The following is a 16,717-nucleotide window of genomic DNA, read 5'->3' on the forward strand; positions in this document are numbered from 1 at the left end:
TTGCCAATTTGAGGTGCTTATCTGTTTACGTGTTCTGTTACATCTCACTTTCAGTATTCCCAGTGATATGCCATGCTGTTGTGCCAGGTGCTTTTCTTAGAACAACATTTTGGAAATTTAGCCTAAAATATTCTCTTGAATGATTATAGTCATCCCACTTGTTTATATCCTTTTTCCTTAAAAACACACTTTTCCTTTCTATTTTCTTTATCACTGAACAGTGAATTATCATATGGCTCTGTTCTCATCACTTAGCAAAGTGTTAATAATTTATCCTTTTCCATGTTTCCTACCTCATTCTTTTCAAATTCTTATTATACTTGACAGAATAGATTTCGAATATAACTAAACTTTTAAAATCCCCTTTAATGTATTTTTTCTGTTTTCTCTTTTCTATATCAGAATATTGCTGCACATGTAGCTTAGAAGAGACCTCCACTGCAGTTTATATATTCTCTATTTTCCCTTCTCTACTGCATTTATATAAATGGTTTGTCCAAGTATTTTGACTGTACTATAAACAGTGTACATTTGCTCTGCTGATTTAATCACATCAAGAGTAATACGAGTTAACTAAATTTATCTATTTTCCCAGAAATGAAAAACAAAAAGCTTTAAGTAAATCACTCCCCATTCTTGGTTGTGCAGAACTCTAGGATGTTATTATACTGGGATGTCATGATGTTTTCAAAAACAAACGAGCAAATGAACCAACAAACCAAGACAAAACTCAGTAGTGTCTAAGGTAGATTGGGAGCTGAGGAGGACTCAGGTAAGGGCAGGGGTGACAGCTGCTGGCATCCTGTTAACCATCTAGAATCCACCCAGAGAATAAGAGCAGTAGCGGAAGTAGCAAACCCAAGTGTTTACAAGTGACAGGTAAGTACATACGTGAATGAAGAAAGATCAGTCTTTCTTGAAAAATATAGATATCTAGCGCTACTTTCCTATTTCCACTCTTCATACAGATGTGTCACATTAGGATTCCCTTCAACTGCAAACAACAGAAAAATGCAAAATATCAATAACAATGGCTTAAATAAGATGGGAATAATTTCTCTCCTGTGGAGAAACTCAGAGACAGTCAAGTGCTGGGATGGCAACTCCATTCCAGAAAGTTCTCAGAGACAAAACTACATCTAATCCATGGCTCTGCCATCTCTAGTATATAGCCCATGTCCTCAGGGTCCAAAATGGAAGTGAGCATCAAAACACAAAGCAATAAAAAAACACAGCACCATATCTCTGTTTCAGGAATTATATGCAGAAATATATGAAGAAGAAAAGGAAGTCAAAAGGTGTGCACCAGCTGTCTTTTATGGAGGGTTCCAGAAGCTGTCATGTGACACTTATGCTAACATTTAATTGGCCAGAACTTAATCTTACATCACACCTAACTGCAAGAGATTATAGAAAATGTACCTTTCTCCACTCTGCCTGGACATTATCCCAGAGCATTTCTCAACACAGAAAACTATGTAACCAATGTCAAAAAACCAGAGTGGAAGTACAAATGCTGTACTAATTGTCTTTCTCATTATTGATTGTGGCAATCAAATCCAAATGAGTTTAAAAAGTCTAGTCTTAAATATACTAGAAATACTTATTCAGAGTTTTATTGGTGTTATGGCTAATATATTACTGATATTACATACAGAAAGACAGGGAAAATAGTTTGAATGTGACTTGTTTTTAGCATTCACATTCAGCCTTATCAACTTTACCTCAAGTCAGAGTTTATCACCTCCCAACTTAGATATGGTTACACTCAGCGTTTAAACTAAATAGCAGGAACACTGAGATATCAAGGACTCACCATGTGTCAGGAAATGATAAAGTCCCACCACCTCTTTGCACCGGCTCCAGGCTGTCTTAGAGAAAGCACACCCTACATTCACAAGTGGTGATCTACAGCTTCAAAAGGCAAGTGTGGAAGGAAATATTTAATCCAAGGATTCATTAAAATGTTGAAAAAAAGAAAAACTACTTCAGCTTTCCTTTTAGCCCAAGTATTTTCCTACCTTCTTTTTCGCAATTGAAGCTACCACCATTCCCCCGGATGCCCAAGAGAAAAACTAATTCAGATTACCATATGATTTTTGTAGTGCACATGTGGGCTTGTGGTTTACGTTGGGCCCCTCCTCTCCATGGAACCTTCCAGTTCAGCTTGCTCTTGATCTGAGCTGTCCAGCATCAGCTTCCGCATAGTCCCTACCTTTTGTTGTTGCTCATACAACTCATTCCATGCAGACCATCAGCTTTTTCTAGTGCACGTCCATATCTCTGGACCTTCCCTAAAACACACACATCCCGCAACATACATACAAACATATTCAAGGATTTTAAGGCCCAACACTGAACTCTGCTTCTACTCAGTTCAACAAATCGAAAGCATATTTTACTCTAGGCTATAGACTAAACACTTTTTTTTTTGGCCACACCGCGGGACATGTGGGATCTCAGTTCCCCAGCATGGATCCAACCCGCTTCCCCTGCATTGGAACGTGCATTGGAAGTGCGGTGTCTTAACTGCTGGACCACCAGGGAAATCCCTAAACATTTTCATTCACAGAGAATTAAGACCAAATTCCTGCACTTGCAAAAACAGTGGGGGAATTGGCCATCTAACATTATATATGTTTTTGGTATTGTCCAAATTTGGTCTATTTTAGTCCAAATGGACTGTGGATTTTCTAGATCTGCTCTACACACCTCTTTTCCCTTCATTTAAAATGCCTACCCTTTCTCTATCATTTTCTTTATGATTATCCATAAAGATTGATCTGAAGGATCTCTGTTGTGAATTTTTCCCTAAACCATACAGCAACAAATGATCTCCTCACTTTCTTTTTTTTTTTTTTTTTTCCACACACACTGTATTTTATTTTTACAAGAGATAAATAGACTGACACCAAGCATTGTACATGGATGACCACAACAAAAGCAACAATGATTGCAATTACCAAACATGAAACACACTCATACTATGTCATAATATTGACATTCAGTCCAGTAATCCTCCACTGTAACAGCTCCTTTACTTTGCAGTGAAAATTGATTTGTATATTCTTTGCCTCTGAGTTCTTGTGGGATTTTTTCTTTTTTTAAATTCAACCAGAAAGTCACAAAAATTATACTCATCCTCATCAGTTCACTCAGTCCCATGTAATTAATTTTTTTTTTTCATCTTGATCTTTTGTTAGCACTTTTATGAGCTCATCAGTTTTTCATTAGAGTTCTGAAAATGCTTATTCATTCAGTTCAGCAGTACAGTCAGGTACCAGAAACCTGTACTTGTCAGAGTCTTTTCCATGAATTTCCTGAAGATGAAACCCTTTTATAGGAACATATTTACAAAAGCATCAGAGTACACCCAGAACTGTCTGTAAATGACAAAAGACTTAAAAATGACCACGGTTAAAGATTTGATGAAAGTTCATAATAATGCAGTTGACAAGAAAATTAGTTATTTCTGAGATATACATTTTAAAGTAATAACTAGGATTATGACTTATAACATTATACCAGAACATATAAGATTTTTAGAAGTTTCATGTAATGTCTGAAACATTTATATTAACATATTTCCATACAAATAACCCAATGAAAGTTTAGTATTAGTTGTTTTGTTTGTTTGTTTATACTGCAGGTTCTTATTAGTCATCAATTTTATACACATCAGTGTATACATGTCAATCCCAATCACCCAATTCAGCACACCACTATCCCCACCCCACCGCAGTTTTCCCCCCTTGGTGTCCATATGTCTGTTCTCTACATCTGTGTCTCAACTTCTGCCCTGCAAACTGGCTCATCTGTACCATTTTTCTAGGTTCCACATACATGTGTTAATATACAATATTTGTTTTTCTCTTTCTGACTTACTTCACTCTGTATGACAGTCTCTAGATCCATCCACGTCTCAACAAATGACTCAATTTCGTTCCTTTTTATGGCTGAGTAATATTCCATTGTATATATGTACCACAACTTCTTTATCCATTCGTCTGTTGACGGGCATTTAGGTTGCTTCCATGACCTGGCTATTGTAAATAGTGCTGCAATGAACATTCGGGTGCATGTGTCTTTTTGAATTACGGTTTTCTCTGGGTATATGCCCAGTAGTGGGATTGCTGGGTCATATGGTAATTCTATTTTTAGTTTTTTAAGGAACCTCCATATTGTTCTCCATAGTGGCTGTATCAATTTACATTCCCACCAACAGTGCAAGAGGGTTCCCTTTTCTCCACACCCTCTCCAGCATTTGTTGTTTGTAGATTTTCTGATGATGCCCATTCTAACTGGTGTGAGGTGATACCTCATTGTAGTTTTGATTTGCATTTCTCTAATAATTAGTGATGTTGAGCATCTTTTCATGTGCTTCTTGGCCGTCTGTATGTCTTCTTTGGAGAAATGTCTATTTAGGTCTTCTGCCCATTTTTGGATTGGGGTGTTTGTTTCTTTAATATTGAGCTGAATGAGCTGTTTATATATTTTGGAGATTAATCCTTTGTCCGTTGATTCGTTTGCAAATATTTTCTCCCATTCTGAGGGTTGTCTTTTCGTCTTGTTTATGGTTTCCTTTGCTGTGCAAAAGCTTTGAAGTTTCATTAGGTCCCATTTGTTTATTTTTGTTTTTATTTCCATTACTCTAGGAGGTGGATCAAAAAAGATCTTGCTGTGATTTATGTCAAAGAGTGTTCTTCCTATGTTTTTCTCTAAGAGTTTTATAGTGTCCAGTCTTACATTTAGGTCTGTAATCCATTTTGAGTTTATTTTTGTGTATGGTGTTAGGGAGTATTCTAATTTCATTCTTTTACATGTAGCTGTCCAGTTTTCCCAGCACCACTTATTGAAGAGACTGTCTTTTCTCCATCGTATATCTTTGCCTCCTTTGTCATAGATTAGTTGACCATAGGTGCGTGGGTTTATCTCTGGGCTTTCTATCTTGTTCCATTGATCTATGTTTCTGTTTTTGTGCCAGTACCATATCGTCTTGATTACTGTAGCTTTGTAGTATAGTCTGAAGTCAGGGAGTCTGATTCCTCCAGCTCAGTTTCTTTCCCTCAAGACTGCTTTGGCTATTCGGGGTCTTTTGTGTCTCCATACAAATTTTAAGATGATTTTTTCTAGCTCCGTAAAAAATGCCATTGGTAATTTGATAGGGATTGCATTGAATCTGTAGATTGCTTTGGGTAGTATAGTCATTTTCACAATGTTGATTCTTCCAATCCAAGAACATGGTATATCTCTCCATCTGTTGGTATCATCTTTAATTTCTTTCATCAGTGTCTTATAGTTTTCTGCATACAGGTCTTTTGTCTCCCTAGGTAGGTTTATTCCTAGGTATTTTATTCTTTTTGTTGCAATGGTAAATGGGAGTGTTTCCATAATTTCTCTTTCAGATTTTTCATCATTAGTGTATAGGAATGCAAGAGATTTCTGTGCATTAATTTTGTATCCTGCAACTTTACCATATTCATTAATTAGCTCTAGCAGTTTTCTGGTGGCAGTTTTAGGATTCTCTATGTATAGTATCATGTCATCTGCAAACAGTGACAGTTTTACTTCTTCTTTTCCAATTTGTATTCCTTTTATTTCTTTTTCTTCTCTGATTGCCGTGGCTAGGACTTCCAGAACTATGTTGAATAATAGTGGTGAGAGTGGACATCCTTGTCTCGTTCCTGATCTTAGAGGAAATGCTTTCAGTTTTTCACCGTTGAGAATGATGTTTGCTGTGGGTTTGTCATATATGGCCTTTATTATGTTGAGGTAGGTTCCCGCTATGCCTACTTTCTGGAGAGTTTTTATCATAAATGGGTGTTGAATTTTGTCAAAAGCTTTTTCTGCATCTATTGAGATGATCATATGGTTTTTATTCTTCAATGTGTTAATATGGTGTATCACATTGATTGATTTGCGTATATTGAAGAATCCTTGCATCCCTGGGATAAATCCCACTTGATCGTGGTGTATGATCCTTTTAATGTGTTGTTGGATTCTGTTTGCTAGTATTTTGTTGAGGATTTTTGCATCTATATTCATCAGTGATATTGGTCTGTAATTTTCTTTTTTTGTAGTGTCTTTGTCTGGTTTTGGTATCAGGGTGATGGTGGCCTCATAGAATGAGTTTGGGAGTGTTCCTTCCTCTGCAATTTTTTGGAAGAGTTTGAGAAGGATAGGTGTTAGCTCTTCTCTAAATGTTTGATAGAATTCACCTGTGAAGCCATCTGGTCCTGGACTTTTGTTTGTTGGAAGATTTTTAATCACAGTCTCAATTTCATTACTTGTGATTGGTCTGTTCATATTTTCTGCTTCTTCCTGGTTCAGTCTTGGAAGTTTATACCTTTCTAAGAATTTGTCCATTTCTTCCAGGTTGTCCATTTTATTGGCATAAAGTTGCTTGTAATAGTCTCTTAGGATGCTTTGTATTTCTGTGGTGTCTGTTGTAACTTCTCCTTTTTCATTTCTGATTTTATTGATTTGAGTCCTCTCCCTCTTTTTCTTGATGAGTCTGGCTAATGGCTTATCAATTTTGTTTATCTTCTCAAAGAACCAGCTTTTAGTTTTATTGATCTTTGCTATTGTTTTCTTTGTTTCTTTTTCATTTATTTCTGCTCTGATCTTTATGATTTCTTTCCTTCTGCTAACTTTGGGTTTTGTTTGTTCTTCTTTCTCTAGTTTCTTTAGGTGTAAGGTTAGATTGTTTACTTGAGATTTTTCTTGTTTCTTTAGGTAGGCTTGTATAGCTATAAACTTCCCTCTTAGAACTGCTTTTGCAGCATCCCATAGGTTTTGGGTTGTTGTGTTTTCATTGTCATTTGTCTCTAGGTATTTTTTGATTTCCTCTTTGATTTCTTCAGTAATCTCTTGGTTATTTAGTAACGTATTGTTTAGCCTCCATGTGTTTGTGTTTTTTACGCTTTTTCCCCTGTAATTCATTTCTAATCTCATAGCGTTGTGGTCAGAAAAGATGCTTGATATGATTTCAATTTTCTTAAATTTACTGAGGCTTGATTTGTGACCCAAGATGTGATCTATCCTGGAGAATGTTCCGTGCGCACTTGAGAAGAACGTGTAATCTGCTGTTTTTGGATGGAATGTCCTATAAATATCAATTAAATCTATCTGGTCTATTGTGTCATTTAAAGCTTCTGTTTCCTTATTTATTTTCATTTTGGATGATCTGTCCATTGGTGTAAGTGAGGTGTTAAAGTCCCCCACTATTATTGTGTTACTATCAATTTCCTCTTTTATAGCTGTTAGCAATTGCCTTATGTAATGAGGTGCTCCTATGTTGGGTGCATATATATTTATAATTGTTATATCTTCTTCTTGGATTGATCCCTTGATCATTATGTAGTGTCCTTCCTTGTCTCTTGTAACATTCTTTATTTTAAAGTCTATTTTATCTGATATGAGTATAGCTACTCCAGCTTTCTTTTGATTTCCATTTGCATGGAATATCTTTTTCCATCCCCTCACTTTCAGTCTGTATGTGTCCCTAGGTCTAAAGTGGGTCTCTTGTAGACAGCATATATATGGATCTTGTTTTTGTATCCATTCAGCAAGCCTGTGTCTTTTGGCTGGAGCATTTAATCCATTCACGTTTAAGGTAATTATCGATATGTATGTTCCTATGACCATTTTCTTAATTGTTTTGGGTCTGTTTTTGTAGGTCCTTTTCTTCTCTTGTGTTTCCCACTTAGAGAAGTTCCTTTAACATTTGTTGTAGAGCTGGTTTGGTGGTGCTGAATTCTCTTAGCTTTTGCTTGTCTGTAAAGCTTTTGATTTCTCCATCAAATCTGAATGAGATCCTTGCTGGGTAGAGTAATCTTGGTTGTAGGTTCTTCCCTTTCATCACTTGAAGTATATCATGCCACTCCCTTCTGGCTTGTAGAGTTTCTGCTGAGAAATCAGCTGTTAACCTTATGGGAGTTCCCTTGTATGTTATTTGTCGTTTTTCCCTTGCTGCTTTCAATAATTTTTCTTTGTCTTTAATTTTTGCCACTTTGATTACTATGTGTCTCGGCGTGCTTCTCCTTGGGTTTATCCTGTATGGGACTCTCTGCGCTTCCTGGACTTGGGTGGCTCTTTCCTTTCCCATGTTAGGGAAGTTTTCGACTATAATCTCTTCAAATATTTTCTCTGGTCCTTTCTCTCTCTCTTCTCCTTCTGGGACCCCTATAATGCGAATGTTGTTGCGTTTAATGTTGTCCCAGAGGTCTCTTAGGCTGTCTTCATTTCTTTTCATTCTTTTTTCTTTAGTCTGTTCCGCAGCAGTGAATTCCACCATTCTGTCTTCCAGGTCACTTATCCGTTCTTCTGCCTCAGTTATTCTACTATTGATTCCTTCTAGTGTAGTTTTCATTTCAGTTATTGTATTGGTCATCTCTGTTTGTTTGTTCTTTAATTCTTCTAGGTCTTTGTTAATCATTTCTTGCATCTTCTCAATCTTTGCCTCCATTCTTATTCCAAGGTCCTGGATCATCTTCACTATCATTATTCTGAATTCTTTTTCTGGAAGGTTGCCTATCTCCACTTCATTTAGTTGTTTTTCAGGGGTTTTTTCTTGTTCCTTCATCTGGTATATAGCCCTCTGCCTTTTCATCTTGTCTATCTTTCTGTAAATGTGGTTTCTGTTCCACAGGCTGCAGGACTGTAGTTTTTCTTGCTTCTGCTGTCTGCCCTCTGGTGGTTGAGGCTATCTAAGAGGCTTGATGGGAGGCTCTGGAGGTGGGTAGAGCTGACTGTTGCTGTGGCAGTCAGAGCTCTGTAAAACTTTAATCCACTTGACTGTTGATGGGTGGGGCTGGGTTCCCTCCCTGTTGGTTGTTTTGCCTGAGGCAACCCAACACTGGAGCCTACCCGGGCTCTTTGGTGGGGCTAATGGCAGACTCTGGGAGGGCTCACGCCAAGGAGTACTTCCCAGAACCTCCGCTGCCAGTGTCCTTGTCCCCACGGTGAAACAGAGCCAGCCCCCGCCTCTGCAGGAGACCCCCCAACACCAGCAGTTATGTCTGGTTCAGTCTCCCCCAGGGTCACTGCTCCTTCCCCTGGGTCCCGATGCACACACTATTTTGTGTACGCCCTCCAAGAGTGGGTTCTCTGTTTCCCCCAGTCCTGTCGAAGTCCTGCAATCAATTCCCACTAGGCTTCAAAGTCTGATTCTCTATGAATTCCTCCTCCCGTTGCCGGACCCCCAGGTTGGGAAGCCTGACGTGGGGCTCAGAACTTTCACTCCAGTGGGTGGACTTCTGTGGTATAAGTGCTCGCCAGTCTGTGAGTCACCCACCCAGCAGTTATGGGATTTGATTTTACTCTGATTGCGCCCCTCCTACCGTCTCACTGTGGCTTCTCCTCTGTTCTTGGACGTGGGGTATCCTCCTTGGTGAAGTCCAGTGTCTTCCTGTTGATGATTGTCCAGCAGCCAGTTGTGATGCTGGTGCTCTCGCAAGAGGGAGTGAGAGCACGTCCTTCTACTCCGCCATCTTGGTTAATCCCCCATGGAGAAGATTTTAGTCACTAGGATAAGATCCTCACTTTCTTTTAAAGAAAACTTTTTTACACTATTACTACATGCCCTATTAAGTTTCAAGATGCAAGAGGCTTGCCTTTACAGTTCCCTAATACCATTTCTTTAATGCTCCTTACAGAATTACTCGTGATGCTGTCTGTGAATGAATACTAGCTTCCAAAGACATTCAAAGGTTGTTCCTGTGTGTTGTTGATGAGGACCACTCCTGCAAGTCTTTGAATATGCAGGGAAATGTCAACCACAGTTGCTTTCCCCCTTAACAGTAAACAGTTAAATTTACTGTTTGGAATTTTATGTTGTGAAGTTAGAACAACACATCTTCCGGTCGTGTCTCCTCTTGAACTCTTTAGGATATAACCACTAAACTTTCAGAGTGTGATCTCCTTCAATGTTGACTTCACCCTGCCTCTTACACACCACCACCAGAGGGAGGATTGGGGAAGGGACAGGGACAGAGCAAGAACAGCAGCCATATTTATGCCAAAATGTGCATTCCACCCCCACTCGGTTTAAGACCATTCATGAGAACATGACCTCACCACATTGAAGAGAAGCAAGAGAGGACATATATCAGAAAGACCCATAGGTGATGTAGAGCAGATGTCTTGGAAGCCCTCAAAGGAGATAGGTGCAGCTACCCTGGAGTCTGGAGGTATGTCTTGCTGGTGACACGGAGGCTGCCGAGTGAGTAGCACAGTGGCTGGAGAGCACACAGGGCAGAGGATGCCTTTCAGCCCTTCGGTCTCTCCTAGTGCTGTAGACCAGAGGTGGCACCCTGAAGGAAATGTGGACAGGCGAGAGGGCTTGCAAGAGCTCAGACATATGGCTCAAGACCCCGGAGCCAGCCATAGTTGGTGGCTAGCCCAGAGCCTTGAGCTGGTCCTATGTCCAACATAAGTGGGTCACCAAAATAAGGCGTATTAGTGAGATAGATTCTGACTGTCCAATTGTGCACAATCTCACTAAAGAAATGCTTCTCGAAGTGATGCCATGGTGCCCTCCTGGATCTGTCCTGACCATAGGGTCCCAGAACAAAGCTATAAACATGAGCCTCGGGATTCTTAGGGGCATCTGGTCAACTCCACATGGAACAGGACTAGAGGGTTGGAGAGTAGGGAGAAGGGACTGATCAACAGGAATCCTTTTCTAGGCTGTGAGTGCCCCTTCCGGAAAGCTCTGTTGACAGATCCCAACACTGGAGAGAGAAGGATTTAGAGAATTTTGAGGAAGGTACTCCAAAGGGCAGCAGGGTTAAGGGTACATACAGAGTTCTGTCATGAAGAAATTTAAAAAATATATCTTTCCCCAAAGTGGTAATAGGAAGAGGTTGAACCAAGCCTAATAAGGTATCTTTCCCAGTTTTACCATTGTTTAAATTGCCCCATCTCCCCTGGGGCAGAGTAAGTGTTAGGGAAAGAATTCGGGAGAATTTAGAAAACATCTCTCCTTATGGAAATGCAAGAAATGTGGGGAAACAGTTTGACCCTAATAATAGAAATAACTACCTTTTCCTTCGGCCTCCAAGATGAAATTTAAAAAGTTCATGTACTTCTCTCACCTGCTAATACCTTGGTCCCAATAATCGGAAGTGAGTCTCAAAGCAATATGTATGTAATGAGGAGTGTTTCTTTCACCCTCCCCACTCTCCAATCCTTGTTCTCTTCTGATCATCTTATAAGTAATGCCTACGAGACTGGATCACTTAAATCATAATTTTTAGCTCCCTCGCTACCCGTTTGAAGGTTCAAATACCTCAGTTGTACACATTCACTTCCTGTGCCAACAGAGAGTGATGCATATGAAAAGCTTCCTATTTAAAAACCACCTGGAAAAGGCTCAATCTTACTTCTTCTCTGCTTTAAATAACCTCTGTTTTAAGATTGATTTCAACCACAGATCTCCCCTGACTCGTGAGAAGAGGTTAGCATTCAAACTGTAATTTACAGCATTGTCATGCATTCCTGAGATATAGCTCCTGCTTCCCCATTTGGGATCTTTCCACAGACCCTGTAAACACGCATTTAAATGAGCCTCTATTATTGTCTATGGAACAAATTGTGGACCATACCAAGAGTAAAATTTTACCAAAATTTTTTGACCAAGAGTAAAATACCCAGTGTTGTTTAAATATATAAATATGCACAGCAGCTCCGTATGCTTTTTATTGGATTAACAACATGCTGTTACACTGTGATACTGCCAAACCCCCCTGATATTTCAAAGCAGGGAACATTCGTGCTAGAAAAAGAGGAGCAGTAGCTCCAGGTTATGTCCATGACCCCTATGTGAATATGTTGTCGGCTTCATTGCCTAAAGCAGAACAAGAGTGTGTGGAAAAGAACAAGACTCTAGATCAACCCAACCAGGGTCCTTTGTCCTAACCACTGGCTTTGTGATTCTGTTGCCTTATCTGCAAAGTGAATATCATTATTAATACCCAATACAGTTCAGAGGATTGAATGAGGTTAATTAATTTAAAGCACTAAGGTCACTGCGTGAGCCATAATAGAATATCAATCAACACTTACCATTGATGTTAGCAATCTCTACTTTTATTTGAGTGGTGCAATCATAGTATGTTTATAACTTAACATATCCACAGGATTAATATAAAGAAAAACTAATTTTCATAGTCTAGGTGCTAAAAGAAACTTAAATTAAAATAGTAAAATTGTCATTTACTTTAACTTGTGTTTCCTTGACGTCAGCGCCTTGGATGTTTCAACCAGCTTAGTTCAGAGGTTTTCTAAGTATCCTTCCTGGGCCAGCAGTGTCAGCATCACCTGGGGAAGGAGCTAGAAATGCACATTCTTGGGCCTCAGCCCAGGCTGACTGAAAACCACTGATTTAGTATATTCAGAGGAAAATCAACCAAAACACTTTACTTAGCATTATGTAGGGAGAAAAGGAAATCTGATATCGATATTTTCTTCATCTTTAACTATTTCTGCTTATAGATATAAGATCTAATTATGGTTAAAAATAAAGTTGTAATTTTTTTTTCACTAGGTATTTTCTCTATTGTATTCTATGTTTAGGAAAATGCTCATCCCTGAACCCTAATTTACACCCAGAATCAGCCTGTTTTCTACCTATAGGTCTCTCTTCTCACCCCCCCCTCCTTCCCTCTGGACCCCTAGTCTCGGTCCTCATAGAACTCTTTTCCCCAGAGCCCTTAGCCTGCTCTGCTTTGTACGTCCGTCCAAATATACTCACCAACACAGTCGTCTTCTCCTTCCCATCCAAACAGCTGGAGCCCCTGCTGCTGCCGGAGAACCCAGAGAAGCTCCAGTGCCAAAGACAAAGTCTCCGTAAGGAATGGAAGATGTTCTGTCTTAGCAGTGTTCACACTATTCCTTCCGCCTAGATCGGTATTCATATTTTTACATCTTCACTCTGTCTCTTCTGTCGGTTCTCTGTTTAGTTATCACTTCTCAGGAGTCTTTCTCTGACCACTCCATCAAAAATGGCCACGCCCCTCCCTCCAGGAACTCTCCAATCCATTATTCTGCTTTATTTCTTTTAAAATTAATTACCTCTACCTTATATTATATAATTCTTAATTAACTACCTCTGACCTTAGATTGTAAGCAGGTCTTTGCTCCAAACCAGTACATGGCAAATAACAGGCATACAATGAAACCAGCATTCTAACTTAAAACCTTGAAATGCCATTTTCTATAAAATTGTCTACACCGTGCTTACTTCAAGATACAAATATTTATTGTGTGCCTAACGCCTCTGGGCATTTGACAAAGCACTGGGAAGAAGGAATAATAGGGTGTGTTCCCTGCATTGGAAGTGCGTATACCCCAATAGTCATAGGTATTGTAACAGAATAGTATACACAGTGACCTGTGAATGCTAAGGCCAGTTTCACAGATCAGGAAAGGTTTTTTAAGAGTATTTTAAGATAAAATTTGCATCTATTTTTAAACTGCTAAATATGTTTCGAGAGACAATAAATTTATATGTTGTATAACTATTATAAATAGCATGCTTTATTCAAATTAGTCCAGATCACATTTTCAATAGCAAAATAGATTTGTCTCATACACTTTCTTTTAAATAAAAAGTTCATTAACTTAAAGCATTACCAAATATATCTTGGAGCCATCTTCTTATTAGAGTTCCTTAACATCCTTACATACTTCCAACACAGAGATCAGAAAGTCATTTGACTTCTCCCTCTCCTTCAGTTCTCACATCCAAGATATCCTTAAATCATATCCATGGTATCTCCTGTGTTTCTTAAATCTGTTTTCTCCCTTTATATTCCCACTGCCAGTGCCTTCTCTTTAGTTCTCATAATTTCTTTCTAGACAATTATAACAACTTCCTAACTGATTTCCCTGAATGTAGTTTTCAAACATTTACAGGATAACATTAGAGTGTGCTCTTCAAGCAAAATGAATCAGATGACATTGATTACATTTCTCCCTTGTTTGAACTCTTTATCATCCTCTCTATCATTAGGATAAACATACATCTCAAATGTTTGTCCAAATGTAGACAGTCCAGTTTTACATCTGTTGTGCTAGTGAGATTATTTGTAGTGCTTCCTTTTGCTCTTAACGAGTATCTGGTTTGAATAGTAAATTATGTAATTACCCTTTTCATTGCTTTCATTATTTAGTTTGAATTCTATATTTTGTATATACAAAGTCTTCACTCACAATATGAGTCCTTCTATTAGGAGAGACATGCTTGATCTCACAGCCTGATTTGTCTGTTGTAAAATCCGAGTGCATCAAAATCATGGATTGTGTCTTAAACATTTTTGTACCTCTAATATTCAATACCATGTTTGGCAGTGAATAGGCATTTAATGATGATTATCAAATTTTGAATAGTTGTATTTAAAATTAAAGTTTTGTATTAGTGACAGTCTACGTGTATCATCCTCGGATTACTGGGTATAGCCATATGATTTTTGACCTTCTTTTTAACATGCATATTTACTCTTTCACCAAACTGTTATTGACCACTTAATATGTACTAGCTGAGCAATGCCCTGGTAATGCTTGGAGCCAGAGAAACTGAAAAAACAGACATGTAACCAAATAAGGGCACAAGTGTTACAAGAAGATGCTGTAATTAGATTCAAGGTACAGTAAGGGCACAAAAGAGGAAGTGATCAAACATCAGGGAATGGAGAGAAAATAACGGCTTTATGAAAGAAAGGACTCTTGAATGGAATCCTGGAAGATGAGCCATTGTCTCTCTGAGGGACAATTTGGGAGAGGCTATCTCAGGTCTGGGCATGGAGGTATGAAATATGCACACTCGGAAAGGAATAACTATTCAGTAGAACTGGAGGAGGACATAAGAGAAGCCATTGAGGAGGCTAAACAGGTACACAGAGGCCAAGCCCAGAGAGGATTATTGGCCAGTCCCTATAAACGATGGTCAGTCTCTGATGTCTGTGAGTTGAGGGAAGGGCATGAGAATTATGGAAATTCAGAAAGGGCAGCCTGATGGCAGTGTGGTGGTCATATTGAAGGAGGGAGGTACTTGTCTTGGGCGGCAAAAATTATTCCAGAGATCTACAAAAGTGAAACAGGGTGTACATTTAGACTCCACTCTGGAAAGTAGGAGGAGATCGATGATGGACAAAATATTAAGGAGGTAGATTTGAAGGATTTACTAACTGGATATGAAGGGTGAAGAAAGAGATGATCATCCAATAAGTTACAGGTTTTTATTTTGAAGAATTTAGTGTTTGGTGTATGCTGCCATTCAACAAAATGAGAACATCAGGGTGAGAAATAAATTTTAGAGGAGTAATAAATACACAGAGAAAGGGGAGTCTGTAAAGAAGACCAAGAAGAAAAGTAAGAAAATAATCATAAAAGAACCATGTTGTAGAAACTTAGGGCTGGAGGATTTCCAAGTGTAGAGGATTATCAACAGTTAAAAATGCTATAAGCCGGCCTTGGATTGTAAGGACTGAAAAGCATAAGAAATATATTAAGATATACACAGCTGAGTTCAATAGTGCCTTTGACAAAACCTTGGCATAATGTGTAAACGTTTATTCAGTTACAACCCACGTTTATTGGAGTTAGTTCTTCTAGGTTTCAAGTTCTGGGCAAGGAACTGTGAATACTGACCTGAATAAGCCAAGCTCTGTTCAAGGACTCATGGCTCCAGAGAGCAAGACAAACTTGTCAACCAAGGTAGCCACTTGATGGAGCAACCTCACCTTGATTGAATATAAATGTGAAGCTTTAAAGATGTCCTTTATTGCCTTTAACCATAATATGCCCATTTTCTCTTTCCAATACCTGAACAGAATCTGGGTAGAAATGATAACTTTCTGACACATTTCAGTTATTAAATTCAGTCCAGGAGATGTTAAAGCTTCGGTAGCATAACCACTTCAAACTTCCTCTTCCCCCACATTAGGCCAGACCTGTAGCTCCAAAGACCTGTAGTGAGAAGAGGGAGGATGGTGTCTCTGGAGGTACCCCTCCCTCCCTGTCCTTTGGAGGACGCAGAGATGAATTTAGGCACTGGTTGCCTGTACATGGTGTGTGCACATCCCAGACCCATTTGTTTTCTTCGGATTCTATCAGTTAATTGTAGCCTTTGCCAATACTTGGCTCTCTGCGTAGCATTTGTGAGCAGTGTCACTTATTCCTGGTCTCTTTTCCTGATGGAGGAGAGGTGTCGTCCCTCACATCATAGCCCTACTCCACGTGCCTCATTAGTGACTCTGCCAGGAGCCCTATAGCGCCCTCCTGCAACCTCTGTGCTCCTTCACTGGAAGCACAGGAAGTACTGGAGTATGATCTCACTTGCTCTGGGGCTGCAGGGAACTGTAATGGAGAGATGCTTATCCAAGTCTTCTCAGGCACACGCCATCACTGTCCCTGCAAGGACTTCAGGTGACATGTGGTTTCCACCTTCAGAAATGTCTAGATCAGAAACTGGCTCCAGTCACCATGTCTGCATCCCCCTCTTAACTTAAATGGATCCATGTCAAAACTCAATTTTGTTGACCACACCAGGTAAATCTGTAGATCCGGCAGCTCAGCAACCATCCAACAAGGGCAATAGACACAGTCTCTTGTTCTGGACATCTTTTCTTGGAGCAAGTTCCAACTTAGCTGTCCAGATCTCTCCTTATCTCCATGATATAGAATTAAAAGAAATAGTTTTTCTTTAAGTAAATTC

General features: G+C 39.1%; 1 long non-coding RNA gene across 1 annotated transcript in view; it reads left to right on the forward strand.

Annotated features, from left to right (window-relative positions):
- LOC133092788 (uncharacterized) overlaps positions 1-12,855 on the forward strand; it is a 70,780-nt gene extending 57,925 nt beyond the window's left edge. Inside the window, exon 3 of the long non-coding RNA XR_009701146.1 lies at positions 12,789-12,855. This is a non-coding gene — a long non-coding RNA (uncharacterized LOC133092788). The remainder of the gene's footprint in view (positions 1-12,788) is intronic.
- Positions 12,856-16,717: the final 3,862 nt, after the last annotated feature.

The sequence above is a fragment of the Eubalaena glacialis genome, chromosome 5 (assembly GCF_028564815.1).
Source record: "Eubalaena glacialis isolate mEubGla1 chromosome 5, mEubGla1.1.hap2.+ XY, whole genome shotgun sequence".
Taxonomy (NCBI): domain Eukaryota; kingdom Metazoa; phylum Chordata; class Mammalia; order Artiodactyla; family Balaenidae; genus Eubalaena; species Eubalaena glacialis.